Source organism: Hemitrygon akajei, chromosome 20 (genome assembly GCF_048418815.1).
Source record: "Hemitrygon akajei chromosome 20, sHemAka1.3, whole genome shotgun sequence".
Classification (NCBI taxonomy): domain Eukaryota; kingdom Metazoa; phylum Chordata; class Chondrichthyes; order Myliobatiformes; family Dasyatidae; genus Hemitrygon; species Hemitrygon akajei.
In genome coordinates this window covers 58,620,969-58,641,424 of record NC_133143.1, presented here as the reverse complement: position 1 = coordinate 58,641,424, position 20,456 = coordinate 58,620,969, and the positions used below count along the sequence as shown (strand labels likewise).

Sequence of the window (20,456 nt, the reverse complement as noted above, 5' to 3'; positions counted from 1 at the left end):
TTTTACCACCAAAAACGCTTCCCATTGGAGTACAAATGATCAATGGTTTTTATTGCTAACTGTTCAGCCTACGTCACCTCCAATGCAGGACCAGAAGTGCTCCGCTTCAGTCCTTGAGCTGCAGTCTATGGATGATGTTTACACATTTTGTGAGGCCAGTCTCCAAATCAACATTAACTTGTTCTATTGTATCAAGGGCTAATTCATTTTAGTTCATTGAGTGTGTTAAAAAATATAAGTTACAATTTCATTGTAATGGATCCTTTAACCAGAGATTAACTAGCGAGAGAGTCCACCTGATATCCATTCTGCTCTGTATTTTACTTCAATTCTGTGAACATTGAGTTTTAGTTCAGCAGCTTAGATAAGCTCTGAATGACTCAGTCAGCACTCTGACACTACACGTCTGCAAAGTAAAGTGAATGTAGAGTAAAGGAACTGGTAGACTAGAGCCTGGAGTCTGTTGGGGATTATTGAGGAGTTATGGAATTATGTAAATATATCAGATTAATTCAAATGAGAATTATTCTTCAGTTCTTAAAGTAAATTGCAAGCAGTAATTGTTTTGAAGTTAAAGGGACAACTTTGCAAATAAACAATGCTGTCTGCTAAGCACAGGCTGGCCCATAGCAAGGGGTTGGCTAGTGAGAGATATGGTTTGTAGACCGAAGTCCCCATGAGACACTTAAGCTCAATGCCTTCTGGCTCCCTTTGACTGTCAAAAGCAGGGAAGAATCTTTGTGAGCTCCCACAGCCCTGAGTGACCTTATTGTTTCAGTCACCGACACCAACATGAAAGCACCCTTCAGCAGCATGAACCCAGAAAAAGTATCCAGCCAAGACAGGATACTGGTCTGAGAACTAAAGACCTGTGCTGATTAACTGGCTGGAGTGTTCACTGATAGCTTTAACCTCTTGCTCTGGCAGTCTGAAATATCCACTTCACTTATACCAGTGCCGAAGAAGAGCATGGTAACCTGCCTCAATGACTATTGTCCAGTAGCATTTACATCCAGAGTGGGGAAGTGCTTTGAAAGGTTGGTGATGAAACATATCAACTCCTGCCTAAGAAGTGACTTGGATATGCTCCGATTTATCTACCAGCACAACAGGTACACAACAGATACCATTTCATTAGCTCTTCACTCAACCCTGGAACTTCTGGACAGCAAAGATCCATACATTATGATGCTCTTTAATGACTTACAGCTCAGCATTCAATACCATTGTCCCCTCAAAATTAATCAATAAGCTTCAAGACTTTGGCCTCAATACCTCTTTGTGTAATTGGATCCTCGATTTTCTCACTTGCAGATTGGCAAAAACATCTCCTCCACAATCTCTATCAGCACAGGTGCGCCACAAGGCTGTGTGCTTATCCTCCTGCCGTACTCACTTTATATTTAATACTGTGTGGCAAAGCACAATTCCAATGCCATATGTTTTGATGATACCGCTTTCGTTGGCCAACACAAAGGTGGTGTTGAATCAGCATATAGGAGGAAGATTTAAAATCTGGCTGAGCAGTGTCATAACAATAACTTCTCACTCAACGGTGACGAGGCCAAGAAGCTGATTATTGACTTCGTGAGGAGGAGATCGTTTGTCCTTGAGCCAGTCCTCATCCAGGAATCAGAGGTGGAGATGGTCAATAACTGTAAATCTGTTCTGGGCCCAGCGTGTAAGTACAATTACAAAGAAAGCACAACAATGTCTCTACTTAGAAGTTTGTGAAGATTAGGCATGATGTCTAAAACTTGGACAAACTTCTCGAGATGTGTGGTGGAGAGTATATTGACTGGTTGCATCACAGCCTGGTATGGAACACCAATTCCCTTGAGCAGAAAAGCCTACAAAAACTATTGGTACAGCCCAGTCTATCACAGACAAAGCCCTCCTCGCCACCGAGCCCATCTACATGAAGTACTGTCGCAGGAAAGCAAAATCCATCATCAAGGACCTGTGTGTCATCACAGGTCATGCTCACACACACACACACACACACAGACACACACACACACACACACACACACACACACACACACACACACACACACACACACACACACACACACACACACACACACACACACACTCTCTCTCTCTCTCTCTCTCTCTCTCCTTGATGACATCAGCATACAATCTGCCACCAATAACCTCCTATACAATCAATAGTTAACTTGTATTTTTTCCATTTTACTTTCAGCTGCCTTGCCTCTGACATTTATTGCTTCAAGTGCTGGGACCAAACCTTCGCACCAGCACAATATAATTCTTGTTTAATTTAACAAATTTACTCAGCTAATTTCATACCAGAGCTGAACTGAAGTTTTATTTGGCTTTAAATTATGTTTTTGGTAAATTATTTAATCAGTATTTTTAAACTCTAGTAATCTTGTACCACCATGTTAAATATATAACGCAGCTTACAATGCGGGGTTTCAATTCTGGAGCACAAAAACATATACTTTATTTTGTCAGTATTAAAATCACCGCAGTGATTCATGTAGAACCTCCAACGTAGGAAGAGGTGTCAGCATTGGGAAAGAGAAAACTAGATTGTTATAACCTTTGCCAACGGGGCAAGGGGTTACTAAGGAGGATTGTACGGAGGAGGGAGATGGGAAGCAGAGCAGATTTGCTGGGGCTGAGAGAATTGCTCAGAAGATAGAGGAACAGGTGCTGGAGTCATTAAAGACAACAGGAGATTCTGAAGATGCTAGAAATCTTCTGCAACACCCAAAAAATGATGGAGGATCTCAGCAGGTCAGGTAGTGTAAATGGAGGGGAACAAACAGTCAATTTTTTAGGCTGAGACCCTTCGTCAGGGGTCTTGGCCAAAAGCAACAACTGTTTATTCCTTTCTGTAGATGCTTCCTCCAGTATATTTATTTACTTGCTTAGTGATACAGCCAGAGTAGGCTCTTTGAGCCTTGCCACCCCAGAAACACCCAACAAAACTGATAAACCCTAACCTAATCACCGGACAATCTACAATGACCAATTAACCTACCTGGTACATCTTTGGACTGAGGGAGGAAAGTGAGGATCTATTCCTCAGGGAGGATGTACAGAGCCTCCTTACAGATGGTGCTGAAATTGAACTGTGAACTCAGGAACGTGCCAAACTGTAGTAGTGTCACACAAACCGTGGCACTCATTCTGTGTGCACGAGCAAGTCATCAGAGTTAGAGAAGGGCAGATGTCTCAAGGTGTAGACGAGATAGAGAGCAGGGAGCTAACAGGAAGAGGAAGAGGAAGGCTTCCCCAGCCACTTCAGGAAACCTTCTAACTCCATCTCTCCTCCCAGTGAGACTGCACAGCTCCTGCTCAGTAACCACCCATCACCTTGCCATGCCATCAGGAGCAGCGCGGTAGCATAGTGATCAGCACGTCGCTTTACAGTGTCAGCAGTCACTGATTGGGGTTTGATCCCCACCACTGTCTGTAAGGAGTCTGTATGTTCTCCGGTTTCCTCCCACGTTCCAAAGAAGTACGGTTAGTGAGTTATGGGCGTGCAGTGTTGGTGCCAGAAGCACGGTGACGCTTGCAGCCTGTCCCCAGCAGAGTCCTCAGACTGGCTGTCGATGCAAGATGCTACTGAGAAGGAGAGTGTTCGGTAAACGCACTCGTTATGGATGCACATCTCACACGCACACACACACAGACACACACAGAGACACTCTCTCTCTCACATACACACAGACACGCACGCACACCACACTCACACACACACTCACACGCACACACAGACAGACACACACACGTACATACTCACACACACACACCCTCTCTCACACACACACACATGCACACACACACCACACTCACACACACACACAGACACTCTCTCACACACACACAGACAGACAGACACACACACAGAGACATTCTCTCTCTCACACACACAGACACGTACACGCTCACACACACACACACGTACACACTCACACACACACACAGACACTCTCTCACACGCACACACAGACAGACACACACACAGACATTCTCTCTCTCACACACACAGACACGTACACGTTCACACACACACACACGTACATACTCACACACACTCTCAATCACACACACACACTCACACACATATACACACACATACAGACACACACATGTACACACTCCACACACACACACACACTCAGACACACACACACTCACACACACACACACAGACACTCACTTACACGCACACACACAGACATTCTCTCTCACACACACACGCTCACACACACATACATACAGACACACACACACCACACTCACACACACACGTACACACTCACACACACATACACACACAGACACTCTCTCACACGCACACACAGACACTCTCTCTCTCACACACACGCTCACACACATATACACACACATACAGACACACACATGTACATACTCACATACATACACTCTCTCTCTCACACACACACTCTCACATACGTATACACACTCACACTCACACACACACACGCACACACACACCACACTCACACACACACACACACAGACACTCTCTCACACGCACACACAGACAGACAGACACACACACAGACACTCTCTCTCTCTCACACACACACTCACACACATATACACACACATACAGACACACACACGTACATACTCACATACACACACTCTCTCTCTCACACACACACACACTCACATACATATACACACACATACAGACACACACATGTACATACTCACATACATACACTCTCTCTCTCACACACACACTCTCACATACGTATACACACTCACACTCACACACACACACGCACACACACACCACACTCACACACACACACACAGACACTCTCTCACACGCACACACAGACAGACAGACACACACACAGACACTCTCTCTCTCACACACACACTCACACACATATACACACACATACAGACACACACACGTACATACTCACATACACACACTCTCTCTCTCACACACACTCACATACATATACACACACATACAGACACACACACATACAGACACACACACGTACACACTCCACACATACACACACACACTCACACACACATACACACACACACCACACTCACACACACACACACAGACACTCTCTCACACACACACACAGACAGACACACACACACACAGACACTCTCTCTCTCACACACACACTCACACACATATACACACACATACAGACACACACACGTACATACTCACATACACACACTCTCTCTCTCACACACACTCACATACATATACACACACATACAGACACACACACACACACACACACTCACACTCACACACACGGCCTTGTCATTCTGCTGTTGTTGCTCTGAGTGTGTGCACTTCAATGTCTTACCCCGGTATTTTCTGATAATAGTGGGGGAAGGCTTTATGGCGCCTTTCCCATCATACACGGTGGAATATTTCATTTCTTTACTAATGGAATTGTGTAAATATATTGTTCCTATACTGTATTTAATGTAGATACTTCTGATTATTTTGTAATATGATTGTAACTACATTATGGGATGCATTATATTCTGATTCACAGGTTAACTTTGTGGGTCATTAAGGATGGTATGTCCTGATGTTTAAAAAAAAATGGGGGGGTCGCTCTCAGTGGCTGAGAGAGATCATGATGACAGTAGTTCACGCTGGACAAAATAGTACGGAGCAATTTATTGTGTTTTCTGGTAGACATCTTTTTGTAAATATTGGCAGTTTTCTTTCTGCTAATTTTTGTAAGTATAATGTCCAGGTTAAGATTTCTACTGCTATGCTGTGAGGTATTTTATTTTAGCAGTTTTCTGTAAAAGTAGTGTGTCCTGCTGGTAAGAGTGTTTTGGCTTTGGCTAAAGATAAGGAGCCACGTTGTCCAATTTAGGAATGTTGTGTCAGCCAGTCAGTGGGATGGCATAGCATATTCCCGAGAGTTGGGCAGGAAGAGTTTTCTAAAGGACAGTAGTCTGGTTTGAGGTCTTTTGGCAGGAGGTGCACAGAGAAAAGCACCAGGGGAGACACCTGGAGGATCCCATCTGAAGGGGAGACCCTATTGCCAGGAGTGCTTCGCGAGACAGAGGATTCCAAGAAGGGGAGTTCTACTTGTGGTTGGTGAAGAGAATTTAATACTGTGAGTAAAGCTATTCACAGCTATTACAGAAATGAACTCCAATGTTGGTGCACATGTTTAGATTGATTTAAATGTAATGGGCCCTTTTATCTTTTTTTCTCTCTTTCGCTGTTAACTGTTTGATAAAGTTGAAAATTGGTAAATACATTTTCTTTATAAATTTATGCTGGTGTACAATCTGTCATTTCTGGGCTACCGATAACTGTGTATGGGCAGTATTTCCCCAGCATTCACTCAAATCGAGGTTCCTTTAATGGGAACATCACAAGGTTCCTGTTTGGTTGAACCCCAAACCATACCGACCTTAGACATGTTTAGCTTGTGAAAGGCAGCCTTCTCACCACTGAGTCACGTGGCTGTTAACAGAGTCAGCTAGCAAGTCGTGTTAGTGTACGAGGGTTGCATAAGTTTGATTTTTGATGTACCTATTAAACACCCTCGCATGAAAATGCTAAGTGACTCCAGCTAGTCTTTTCTACGGTCATAATCCACACATCTAATAGCTACATTCCACCGGATGTATATGTGATAAATAAAGCTAATCTCGTTAAATCAGAGCTGCATCAAAGAAGAAATAAGACAGCATAGATTTCTTCACACAAAGGAAGTCAATAATGACCAACTCTCTATCACAGCAGCATGTAAATGCAAATCTGAGACCAATAGATTGTTGAGTGACAAGTGTATTAATAGCAGAGGTCACTGAAGGGACGAGAAGCCAATTCCTGTCACATTCTTAAAAATTGGAAAGCCGGTCCAAACCACTACATACATATCCACTTCCAGCATAAACCTGGATCTTGGATTTGGAACTGCTCCAAAGGGCTGAGTTCAGTCATTCTGCTTATATTAATCTCTATCGTTCAGATACTTTTCAAACAATTCAATCAGTGTGACTCAGTCGCAGTTTCCTGAAGCCAGCTGCAGAGCAGGGAGAGGAGTCAGGCACGGCAGGTAAGATGTTTACTAGCAGAGACTGTGCACGCAGAGGAGCAGGAACACTTTTCTCTCAAACAATGAAGAGAGCCTTCAACCACAATCTCCTCCCACAATAGATAAGTGGAAGGTCACCCTCTTTATCACAGGTATCTGAAGCTTAGGTGAGAGGGGAAAGATGGACTGAGGGTAGCGGGTAGATGGAATGAGTTGCCAGAAGAGTGGTACAGACAGGAAGAGTTATAACACTTAAAGACCTGTGGACGGGTACCTGGGTAGGAAATGTTTCGAGCAGGAGTTCCCAGCCTAATTTATGCCATGGATCCCTACCATTAGCCAAGGGGTCCCTGGGTTTTGAGGTACATGGGCCAATTGCAGGTAGCAATTGGTAAATAAAAATTATTCAGGTGAGCATCCAATATCAGGATTGGCATGTCTTTTTACAGTGCTACATCTGAACAACAGGTGTGGTTACTATATCGTGATATCGTGTACTAACAACACAGTACATAAACATTCTTGCTGGTTTTTCATTAGAGAAGACTAATTTGATTCACTAAGGTTAACAGAGACAACGTTATATTTATTTATTGTGACATAGTGAAAATCTCAAATTGTCTAAGTTATTCCCTCAGGCAGGGTATAAATTCCAATATACCATCTGTGCCAACTATAGAGACTAATAATGGAATATCTCAAATTCATGATCATTTTCTCTTCCCTCTTAAAATATATTCAAAAAGGAAATATAGCAACTTATAATAGTGCAGTTTATGATATTTGTATATGTGCCTTTTGCTCGAGACATTGTTTGCACATTACACTGAAACAAAAGCAAGATTATTTCAATTTCACCATGGAGAGACCCCTGATAGTACGAAAGAATATTAGCTTAGGAGACGAAAGCATCATATTCATGTCCTTTTCTCAGCAGAAGTGGTTGAGAGGTATGGAAATAACGTTATTTTAAAAAATAACTTCTAAATTAAAGCACTCAATAAAAAAGTGGGATTCTTCAGACAAAATTCATAGCATCTTGGATACAAGTCAAAATCCAGCTAAGTTATCTGGATGGATTGCTTCTGACAACAGAAGCTTCAACACCTTAACAGTCAAATAAATCATGTGGGGTTTTTTTTGGAAAATACTAATAGAGCTCATTTCAAAGCTGTTCCAATTTCAAGTAAGCCTGTTTGGCAATTGGACCCATCAGCCGTTTGTGCTGAATGTGTCCAGAATGAACTGACCTAATTTCAAGATCCAGGGAAGCTCATGAGTTAGTTTGGCCCCCACTGAGCACACCTACAACTTCTCTGAGGGTCATGACTTTGTCATGGTGGGGAGGCCTGTGAGTTCCTGAGATCCTGAGAGTGATGCCGCCTGGAACTTACTCCTGGTGGGGTCACCCGTAACGGTAAGTTCATGGGGCATGGGGGGGGGGGGGTTTCAGACGAAGAGCGATCCAACCAACACCTCAGTGGTGGGGCTGGCGGACGATGATGACAGATCACAATGGGAGGGGGGCTGAGGCAGAGAAGGGTCCCCGGTTGTCTTGCATTCCTTGCCACTGTGACCCCAATCTGTCCAGGACCTTCTGTCACTGCCCATGCATCTGCCTCCTGGCATTAAGTAAAGTCACACACAAGCATTTACCACTAAGGGAATACCCTTAAGGATCATACTCAGCTTGAGTGATCACACGCATTGACAAGCAATGACAAGAAAACACTCTCCATCATCAAGGAACACCATCATCCAGACCATGCCTTCTTCCTGTTGCTGCTATCAGGAGGGAAGGGAGGCACAAGAGCCTTAGGTCCAACACCAGCAGGCTTAGGTACAGTTATTACCCTACAACTATCAGACTCCTGAACCAGTGTGGATAACTTCACTCACCTCCACAGTGAACTGATCACTGAACACAACCTATGGACTCACTTTCAAGACTCTACAACTCCTGTTCTCAGTATTATTTATATGTTTGTTTGTTTTTCTGTTGGCAAAGTTTGTCTTCTTTTGCACATTGGTTGTTTGTCAGTCTTTGTGTCTGGTTTTTCACTGATTCTATTGGATGACTTTGTTCTACTGTGAATGTCTGCAAGAAAATGAATCTTCAGGGTAGCATTTGGCGACGTACACATACTCAGGTAATAAGTTCCTCTTGAACTTTGAACTTGAAGACTCGGCACTTGTTTGAGAAAAGGCACAAGCACAGAAATGAGGAGAGGATCGTGCCTGGGAAGACGTAACACTGCAGGAAGGGCAGCTTAATGCCCTTCCCACAGCATTGTAACCAGTTCCGAGGGAAGATCTAAAGGATTTATGGGTTACTTATCAACAGGGTTCAGACCTATCTTCACTCCAGGAAAATTGATCAGTGCAGTGAAAAGCAAAAGAGAGGAGATACGAGGAGATCTGGGCGAGATAAACAGCATGAGACAAAGTGTAGTCCAGAAATAGAAACACATGGAAAAAGTGCCTGTTTGCAAATGTCCATTGAATATTAAATGAAGAGTGTGACTTTCAGACACAAGTTTCCACATAAGGTTATTATTGTGGTGTCATTGTAGAACCCTGGTTCAAACAATGAAAACACATAATATTCTTTGTTACAAAGCAGTAAGGACAGAAAGGGAAAGGGAAAAAAAAACCAGAATGTGGAACTGACAAAAGATACTACTGAAATTGCTCCAAAGATTTGTTGTAGGAATTAAGGAACCACACGGGAATTATTTGGTGGCTGGGAATGTGCTTTAGGTAACTGAAAGCCTTGGGAAGGCAGAAGCAAACAGCAGAAAAATGCAAGAACTTTACAACAGTCTTGTGATCGACTTCAGTTCTTCCAATGTACGCTAGGATACCAATAAAACAAGAGTGAAGATGAAACAGATTTCTTGAAACATGCATAGGAACTTTCTTGGCTAGTGGGTTTCTTGCCCCATGAGGAAGGTAATGTTTATAAACCTCAGTCTACTTTAGGGCAAGAAAAACAACCTTCATTAAGAGTGCATTTGAGAAACAATTATTGCAATATCATTAAGTTTAGAGGAGTTCTGAAAATAGATAAGGAAGACCCAAATTTATAAAATATTCGAAGGAAGATTTGGATCAACATGAATATATAGAAGCGATTCTGGTAATGGTTGAGATTTAAGCAACTATGTCCAGAAAACTTTGTGTTTTTGTGAGTCTCCAGTCATAAATGAAAATGATCAATCCACCAGAGATGTGGAGTGAACCACAGACTGAAGACTAGTCCTCCAGATCATTGTGCAATAGTTCTGATTATAGCCGACAGCCTAAAAGTTCTCAAATCCTGCCAGTTATCAGTTTCCAGTTATTAATAATAACAGAAAATTCTCAGCTTTGCTGTTGCCTGTTCTGCCAAGTATATCCAAAATTTTCTGCTTTTAGAAACTCAGCATATCAGGCAGCATCTATGGAAAAGAATAAACAGTCAACATTTCTGATGAAGGGTCTCAGCCTAAAATATTCGATAGATGCTGCCTGGCCTGCTGAGTTCCACCAGTATTTTCTGTGTTTTACCCTTGATTTCCAGCATCTGCAAAATCTCCTGTGTTTATATATTTTTTGTTTTTTTTATTTCTGAATTCTGGCATATGCATTTCTTTTAAGTTTCATTCCCAGCTGCATAATGAGCTTTACAAATAATTTTAAATGAAAAAAGATGAAAAGGTAAAGATGATATTTTTGAAAGCCATGTAAATCATCAGTCCTGCTGGGATAAATTGTGGTTCCCTTGGGGAATTAGGAGTGGAAACTATAGCTACTTTGGCTGTAATGTTAGATTTCTCATTATACTTGCCAATATTCCATTCACCTCATACTATTACGACTTGCGGATCAACTTGAGAATTACAGACTAATAAGTTGAATGTCAGTGGAAGGAAAATTTCTAGAGAGAGTAAACTTGATTAAATTAATTGGGACTTGGAAAAATATAATTAAACCCAGTACTGATTTAATAACTGAAAGTAGTGCTTGCCCTATTTGAGATTATTGGAGTGAAAGAGGACAGAGTAGCTGATAATGCCTTTTATATCTTGACTCTTGCAGTAGTTGCAAACGTGCTCCCACCTGCATTCTATGCTCATCTCATGCTGGTACTAAAACAGTGGCAGAGCATTATTCCAGTTGTCCTGGGCCTTACAACCCCTCAGGTGAAATAGTGAGGCCCCTTAGCAACAAGACCGTAAGATGTTAAGATGCAGGAGCAGAAATAGGCCACTTGACCCATCAAATCTGCCTCATCAGCCCACTGAGCTTGCTCCACCGTCAGTCCAAGTTCAAAGTCTCAGCTGGCTCATCGGTGAGGTCTCTTGCCAAATAGATCTTAACAGGGGCCAATGCAATTTTACAATTTTCAAATCCCTCCCATGACAGAGGAAGCATATTAAAGGTAAATTATCAGGGGAATTAAGCCTCATTTGAGGGAAATTAAAATTATGAGGTGAATGAAGCCAAACTAATTTAACAAGAACTTCGAAGATAATTGCAGGCAATATTGTATTGAAAACTACAGAGAAGGAACAGAGTAGTTAAATAGATTTTCCAACATTCTAGCAGGAACAATGAACCAAACGGCACCTTTCAGCTCTATACGTTCTATTGCTATATACAGTACAGGAGAGTATTGTAACTGGTTGCATGGCCTGATATAGAAACACCAATGCCCAGGGACAGAAAAGTTTACAGAAAGTGGTGGATACTGTCCAGTCTATCTTCAGCAAAGCCCTCCCCACTATTGAGCACATTTACAATTATGCACTATTCTATCTGACACTATTTTTTTAAAGTATTACAATATAAACAAAAGTAAATCTGTAGTTGTCCATTTCCTGCCGAGAATCTGTATAACGTGTCCAAATGTCAAGACCACAATCTGAAACTAAATCAACTTGTGTCTAGCCATGGTGTCCAGTTAATCTGGGAATGAGTTTCCAATCTCACATTTTCCTAGTTGCAAGTTGCACTTAATTCTGTTGTTTAACATTTTCCTCCTATCTTTGACCTTGGTCTTAACTTAACTATCACTAAAACCTTAATTCATCCCTTTGACATGTTTACTTAAATTCTCTTTGGGTAGCCTCCATCTTTCAGCCGCTGTAAACTTGACAGTATCTAGCAATGCTTCTGTCTGTCCTATACTGCTCCTAATATTCTCCAGATCCTACTGGTTTTTCCATTTTATTGAGTGGCACATTCTACAGACCTGTTACCTTGACCTCACTGACATGTACTGGCCCACAGTCCTTCAATACCTTGATTAACATTCTCATCACAGTGATTAAACCCCACCGTTGTTTCACTTCGTCTTCTGCCTCACCCTTTTCAATCTACCGTATCTCCATAACCTTGTCAAATCCTATAACATTCTGCAATACTTATTCCTTTCATCTATTTATGTACACATCTCTACTCCATTTCAATCTCCCAATAGAGACTATGACTCCAGCTAGCTATGTCCTACTCTATCTGTGTCTAGGTGCCTTTGTATTGCTAATCTGCTCGATATAACTTATGTTCACATCACACAATTAGTGCTTCTTTTGTTTAGCATTTCTTTTTCCTTGGCTTGCATGCTCCTCTAAGTTCAAAGTTCAAAATAAATTTATTAGCAAAGTATATATATCATACACAATCTTGAAATTCATTTTCTTGCAGGCACCCACAGGAAAATAAAGAAATACATGGGGGAAAAAAACATAATAAAGGTTCAAGTTCATAACAAAACCAAGTGTAGGAACAGTTAGCTCAACCATCACACTCTTGAACCACAGAGGATAACTTGCCCCTTCATTGTAATGTTCCCACAACCTATGGACTCACTTTCAAGGACTCTTCATCTCATGTTTTTGATATTTATTGCTTATTTATTTATTATTATTATTATTTCTTTATTTTTGTTATTAGGATTATTATTCCATTATGGATTTATTGAGTATGCCCGTGTGTACTTTAATAATAAATTTACTTGAACTTTAAACTGTTAACAAACATCCAATGTGCAAAAAAGGACAAATCAGGCAAATGATTTTTTAAAAAGTAAACAAATACTACTGAGATCATCAGATGCAGAGTCCCCAAAAATAGTTCCACAGGGTATGCAACTAGTTCAGCGCTGAGGTGAGTGAAATGATTAATTAGTCTATTTTGTAATCGTAAAAATGCCTAGTAAGTATAAATCATTGTTACTGTTATTCCACATTTAACTTGGGGCCTGACGTGTTCTTCTCTTGTGGCACAGAAGATGGATTATTACTAAAGAAGGTGCTTTCAGAAATTGGTCCACATTCTTCTTGTGAAGCGGCCCAAAACTTTTATAGTGTCCAAGATATTCCTCCTAAACCAAGTTTGTGAAGTCTCGTTGTTTTGCCTTCTTTCAGCTGTAATATTTAATCTCATACATTACCCTCCAAGTCTTAATCTGAATAGCAGGTTCACTATGGCTTTTGGTAAATGGCTGATAAACAACTCCTCAGACTATTAATTGCAGTTGCAATTCCTAAGGTCAAGTAGAAGAAAGGGCCTATTATCTCTTCTCACTTGCCCATCACCTACCCCAGATCTGAGACCGGTGCCACCGCCTTATGTGTCGTGGGAGTACACGGATGATTGAAAGCAGTGAGCCAGCTGCTGGCTGTGTACCCAGAGACCCGAGTTCTTTGGGCACAGAGCTCGGAAAAAGCAATGCAATAGATTTTTAACACCATAAATCGGTGAGTTGTTTTGTTATGTCTCCCCTCTCACTGTGAAACAGGGATACCTCTTTTTCCCTTATTAGGGAGAGAGAGCGAGAGAGAGAGCCTGTGATATGTTGAATTACTGGGTAAACAAGGGGTCTTTGGGCTTACTGCAAGTCTGTGTTTTTATTGCTGCTCGGTGGAGGGTAAAGATGCTTTTTTGCTGGTGGGGAGGGGTCGTTGCTTTGCTGCTGCTTGTGCATGGGGGGGAGCTGGAGCTGGGGGGGGGTTGCTTTGGGGTTCTAACATGTAACTGTCATTCTTTCTTTGGGGCACTCTGTTCTCATGGATGTTTGCAAAGAAAAAGAATTTCAGGATGTATATGGTATACATTTCTCTGACATTAAATGTACCCATTGAAACCTATTGGTGTCTCTCCTTCCCTTCCTCCTATGGTCTCCTCTCCTCTCCTTTCAGATTCCTTCATCTCCAGCCCTTTACCTTTTCCAGCCCCCTGACTTCACCCATCACCTTCTTTCCCTCCCCACACCTTTTTATTCTGGCATCTGCCCTCTTCCCCCTTCCTTTCCAGTCCTAGTGAAGGGCCTCAGGCTGAAACATTGACTGTTTGATCATTTTGATGGGTGCTGCCTGATCTGCTGAGCTCCTCCAGCATTTTCCGTATGTTGCTTTACTACTTTCCTGGGGTCAAACTAAAGAAGAAAGGTGATCGGGTTAGAATTTAATTGACACTGGAGTGGTTCACTATGGACTCATTCCGTGTTCATTCATTTGTTTGTTGTGGGCTTGTCACTGGTAATATCAGCAGAACACGAGGCTGTCTGAAAAGGATTGCGTGTATCTCATCACATGCCCCTGCGGAGCATGCCATGAAAGCTTGGGACACTGACTGAGTCTGTAGTTTGTACAAATGAGAGGTAAGGAAGGGGTTTCAATGATCAGATGTCTGGTATGGTTCCTCTCAATTTTGTTCTTGATCTTTGAAAAAAGTCATTGCATTACGAAAGGAAAAACAGAGCTGGTCTGTAAAAAAATGTCATACATCAACTCTCAGCGGCTGTGATATAAGGTACCTCCAAAGCCTAATAAAATGGCCACTGAGTGTATGTTCATGGTCTTCTGCTGCTGTAGCCCATTAACTTCAAGGTTTGACATGTTGTGCATTCAGAGATGCTCTTCTGCACACCACTGTTGTGTCATATGGTTATTCAAATTATTGTCACCTTCCTGTCAACTTGAACCAGTCTGGCCGATCTCCTCTGACCTCTCTCATTAACAAGGTGCTTTTACCCACAGAACTGCCACTTGCTGGATTGTTTTGTTTGTTTTCCATTCCATTCTCTGTAAACTCTAGAGACTGTTGTGAGTGAAAATCCCAGGAGGTCAACAGTTTTTGAGATAGTCAAAACTCTCCATCTGGCACCAACAATCATTCCTTGGTCAAAGTCACTTAGATCACGTTTCTTCCCCATTCTGATGTTTGGTCGAATAACAACTGAACCTCTTGACTGTGTCTGAGTTGCTGCCACATAAGTGGCTGATTAGATATTCACATTAACGTGCAGGTGGGCAGTTGTACTAATGAAGTGGCCAATGAGTGTGCATATCTCCATTGAACTAACTAAGTGAGTTAAGTAGCCACTGGGATTGGCAGACTAATTGAGAACATCAGAAGAATTATAGTGGCAAAAATAATGAGGTCCAGCCTCTCTGTTGTTGCAATCTGTAAGGAATAAAAAAAATTATTGAAACAAAGAAACTGGTGACTAGATTTTGATGTGCATGAAAATAAATTGGAAATATACCTTCTCTCATCTGACAAAAATGAAAACATCGCACTCGCAAAAGAATCCATTTGTTCCTTACGACTGCACATTTGTTATACTTAAGTATCTGATTTCAATCAACATCATAATTTTGCGCTGTTTACTCCATAGGATAATTATATATTGTTTGCTTCGGTTTTCTCATTTTCTAGGATCACTAGATGATTGGAGAGCACGACAAGAATGTAAATACACTGCTGACATAGAGGTAACTGGCCATTGGTAATTACAACCTAATATCGCTGGTAAAATCATTATCTTTCAGTGTAGACAACATGATTTGACCACTGGTAAAATTCAAGGTTATGGAGCAGGTTTTTATTTGACAGGGTATTGAAGGACAGGTTGATAGACTGAAGGACCTGTTCTGTGTTTTATTACCACCTTTGCAAAGGACAGTACGAAGATTTAAATTAGGAAGAAATTGTTCCCTGATTTACATTTGCACTTTTGAGGATTTGATATATTTCTGAAGCTTGCAATAGATCCTCCTTAAGCAAGAAGAGCTTATTGTCTTAGGCTTAGATTATTCTGAATGAACTCAACAAGAATCTTGGAGAACAGTGAAGAGATCATTGACAATTAACTTTCTCAAATCACCAGAAAGCTAATTCCTCCGTTTCAACTAGTAACTGAGATGGCAAAAGGGCTTGTTTGGCAATGATTGCTTATCCTAAAGCAGTATCTATAGAGGGTCTTAATGAGACCACACCTGGAATAGTATGAACAGTTATCATCTCCTTGTCTAATTAAGGACATACTTGCCATGGAAGGAGTGTGAGGAAGTATCACCAACCTTTTTCTTGGGATGATAAATTTGCTATATAAGGAGCGATTGAGCAGGCTTGGCATGTATCCTCCAGTTTAGAAGGTGAAAGATGATCTCATTAAAATTTATAAAATTCATACAAGACTTGACAGGCTGGATGCAGAGAGCAATGTAGACAAAATGCTGGAGGAACTCAGCAGGTGAGGCAGCATCCATGGAGGGGAATAAACAGTCAAAGTTTTAGGGGGAGTCCCTTCATCCTGGAGTGTCCTAATGAATATCAACTGTGTTTATTCCCTTCCATGACTTGCTGAGCTCCTCCAGCATTTTGTATGTGTCCCTCAAGATTTTCTAGCATCTGCAGAATCTCTTCTGTTCATGAATGCAGGGCAGACATGTTGAGGAGTCCAGAACCAAGGTTCATGGTCAAAGAATAAGAGACAGACCATTTAAAATTGAGATCTGGAGAAATTTATTTTATCAAAGAATGGTGAATCTTTACAATCTCTTATCCTGAGTAGCTCTGGGAATTACATTCAATCAGTTCATTCGAAACAGAGATTTAATAGATTTCGGAATACTGGAGGAAGCATGGAACGTGGAGATTGTCAAGGAAACTTCTTCACTCAGAGGGTGGTGAGAGTGTGGAACGAGTTGCCAGCACAAGTGGTGCATGCCAGCTCAATTTTGACGTTTAAGAGACGTTTGGATATGGATAGTAGGGCTGCAGTCCTGGTGCAGGTCGATGGGAGTAGGCAGTTTAAATGGTTCAGCATGGACTAGATGGGCCGAAGGTCCTGATTCTGTGCTGTATTTTTCATTGACTCTATGAATTCATGAAAATAGAGCTGAAGTGAAACATCAGGCACGATCTGCATAAAGAGCAGAGCATGTTTGAAGATGCTGGGCTGTTCCTACTACTTTTCATGCTTTTACGTTCAAAATTCAACAAGAGAATGGCAGAGTAGACACGGGGATAATATTTCCCCTGGCTGAGGTACCTATGGACCTCGGCCTTCTTGCGAGGGTACTAAAGTAGATGCTCGAAATAAAGGATAGGATTGGCTATTCAGGACCGAGATGACAGAAGATTTCTTCATCCAGCAGATAGTGTATTTTGGAATTCATGAACTATGAGGATCCGCCACTGTGTAAATTCAAAGCAGAGACTAAATGAATTTTGGATTTTAAGGAAACCGGAGGTTATGGGGTTGGTTCAGGAAAATAGAATTGAGGGAGAAGATCTGCCATAACCTTTGTGAATGGCATTGCAGACACAAGAGACCAACTAGCCATAGCCTGTTTTTATACTTTAATGTTCTTATTCGTTCTACAGAATGAATTTAAGTCATACCTTGGAGGAGAGTGTGTTATTCACCCTATAATGCAAGAGCAAGCATCACAATTAGAAACACAAAGGAGCTGGTTGTGGATTACAGGAGGAATGGAGACGGGCTAACCCCTATTGACATCAATGGATCTGGGGTTGAGAGGATAAACGGCTTTAAGTTCCTCAGCACCCACATCACCGAGGACCTCACGTGGTCTGTACACATCAGCTGTGTGGTGAAAAAGGCACAACAGTGCCTCTTTCACCTCAGACAGTGGAGGAAGTTTGGTATGGGCCTCCAAATCCTAATAACTTTCTGTAGGGACACAATCAAGAGCTTCCTGACTGGCTGCATCACTGCCTGGTATGGGAACTGGACCTTCCTCAATCACAGGACTCTGCAGAGAGTGGTGCGGACAGCCCAGCACATCTGTAGTTGTGAACTTCCCACAATTCAGGATGTTTACAGAGACAGGTGTGTAAAAACGGACCATAGGGTCATTGGGGACCCGAGTCACCCCAACTACAATCTATTCCAGCTGCTACCATCCGGGAAACGGTACCACAGCATAAAAGCCAGGACCAACAGGCTCTGGGACAGCTTCTTCCACCAGGCCATCAGACTGATTAACTCACACTGATTTGAGTGTATTCTATGCTACATCGACTGTTCTATTTATAATAAATTATTGTGATTGCACATTCAGACGGAGACGTAACGTAAAGATTTTTACTCCTCGTGTATGTAAAGGGCGTAAGAGATAAAGTCAATTCAATTCAATTCAATTATGCAGATGCTAGAGTCTTGAGCAACACACACAAAATGCCAGAATAACTTAGCGAGCCAGGCAGCACCTATGGAAGGGAATAAATTGTTGATCTTTCAGACCAAGACCCTTCATCAGGACTGGAAATTAAGGGGTAAGAAACCAAAATGAGAAGGTGGGGGCAGGGGAAGGGGAAGATGTGCAAATTGGTATATGATAAGTGAAACCTGGTGAGGGGAAAGGTGGCAGGGCAGGGCAGGAGGGTGATGAAGTGAGGAGCTTGGAGGTAATAGGCTGAAGAAGAGAGAATCTGTAGGAGAGAGAGAGAGTGGACTATGAGAAAAAGGGAAGGAAGGGGAGCTCCAGAGGGAGGTGATGGGCAGCTGAGAAGAGGAGAGCCAGAACAGTGAGAGAAGGGGAGGGGAAAAAATGACCAGAGGTTAGAGAATCGATACCCATGCTGTCAGGTTGGAAGCTACCCAAATGGAAAATGAGGTGTTGCTCCTACAACCTGAAGTTGGCCTCATCATGATAGTGGAGGAGGCCATGGACCGTCATGCCAGGATGGGAAAGGAAAATTGTATTGAAAGGGGTGACCACCAGGAAATCCCACCTTTCGCGGCGGATAGAGCGAAGGTGCTTTACAAGGTGGTCCCTCAATTTGTGTTGGTCTCACCAATATAGAGGAGGTCACACCAGGAGCACCAGATACTACTGATTACCAGGACAGACTTGCAGGTGCCTCATGTGAAATTACTTCATGGGCCCTGAATGGTAGTGAGAGAGGGGTGCAGGGGGAGATGTAGCACTTATTCTTATTTCGCTTTGTAACTATTGCTAATTATGCCATCTTTACAACAATATTAGATGGAACAATGGTTGTCATGGGATTCTTCCTAAAATCAAGGACACGAAGGTGTTGGAAGTGTTATGGGTGTCACAGTAGGGTAAATGGGTTGCATGTTAGCGTAACAGCACATCTCTTTACAGTGCCAGTGATCACTGACTGGGGTTCAATTCCCATCGCTGCTTGTCAGGAGTTTGTACGTTCGCCCCTTGACTGCTTGGGTTTCATCTGGGTGCTCCAGATTCCAACCACATTCTAAAGACATATGGTTTGGATCAATGAGCTGTGGGTTGGTGCTGGAATTGTGGCAACCTTTCAGCCTGCCCAACACAATCCCCACTGATCTGATTTGATGCAAACAACACACTTCATTGAGTGCTTCAACGCACACGTGACGAATAAAACTATCATCATCATCATCATCAGGAGTTGCAAGGTTGCTCTAAATAAATTTGTGTATCCAGCAGGGCAGTATCCACAGGAGATACACCGAAACGGAATGAACAATCAACTGGCCAGTCATAACTGTGGGAGTTGTGCTGGTCCTATAGTGTAGTCCTTCACATTCCTCCACTAGATATTGGGTATCTTAGTGGAAATGACAACATTCAGTCATCCTGAGATCAGTTTGCCATGTTTTAGTCTGAATACAGGCTGCCTGCACAACTTTGGGTGTGGATGCACCAGGAAAGTACTGTAAAGACTCCAAATATGGGGACTGTCTCCAGATCCACTGATCTTTTCCTTTGTAACACACGCAAAATGCCGGAGGAACATGGATGCTGGAGAATGTTGGAGAATCTCTTGTGATCAGATCCAGATCTCTGAACTTCATCAGGCACATTGCACTGTTATTATGGGAGATTGGCAGAAACCCAGAAACTTTTGATACTACAAACTTTACCAAAATTATCTGACATGAAATCAGACAAGCAGATAGCAGTACCAAATTAACAGCCCAAGAACACAATGCAGCAATCAGTAAATTGAAACCTAAGACTAAGTACAGAACTACCTAATTATCATCTGTTGTCTTGTCAAGCAAGGCTCTGCTAAAAACATCAATTCCCAGAAAATATTCCATAATTAAGAAATGTACCTTCAATGGCTTCAACATTTTTC

General features: G+C 42.0%; 1 protein-coding gene and 1 long non-coding RNA gene across 10 annotated transcripts in view; one reads left to right on the top strand and one right to left on the bottom strand.

Moving 5' to 3' along the window:
• The window catches only part of LOC140713820 (adenylate cyclase type 2-like), a 500,552-nt gene that overhangs the window by 341,251 nt on the left and 138,845 nt on the right, over window positions 1–20,456 (bottom strand). The gene's annotated exons all lie outside the window — the stretch shown is intronic.
• On the top strand, window positions 14,116–18,387 carry LOC140713821 (uncharacterized). Its single transcript, XR_012095738.1, has 3 exons — window positions 14,116–14,712; window positions 15,774–15,829; window positions 17,727–18,387. It is a non-coding gene; the product is annotated as an uncharacterized lncRNA (long non-coding RNA).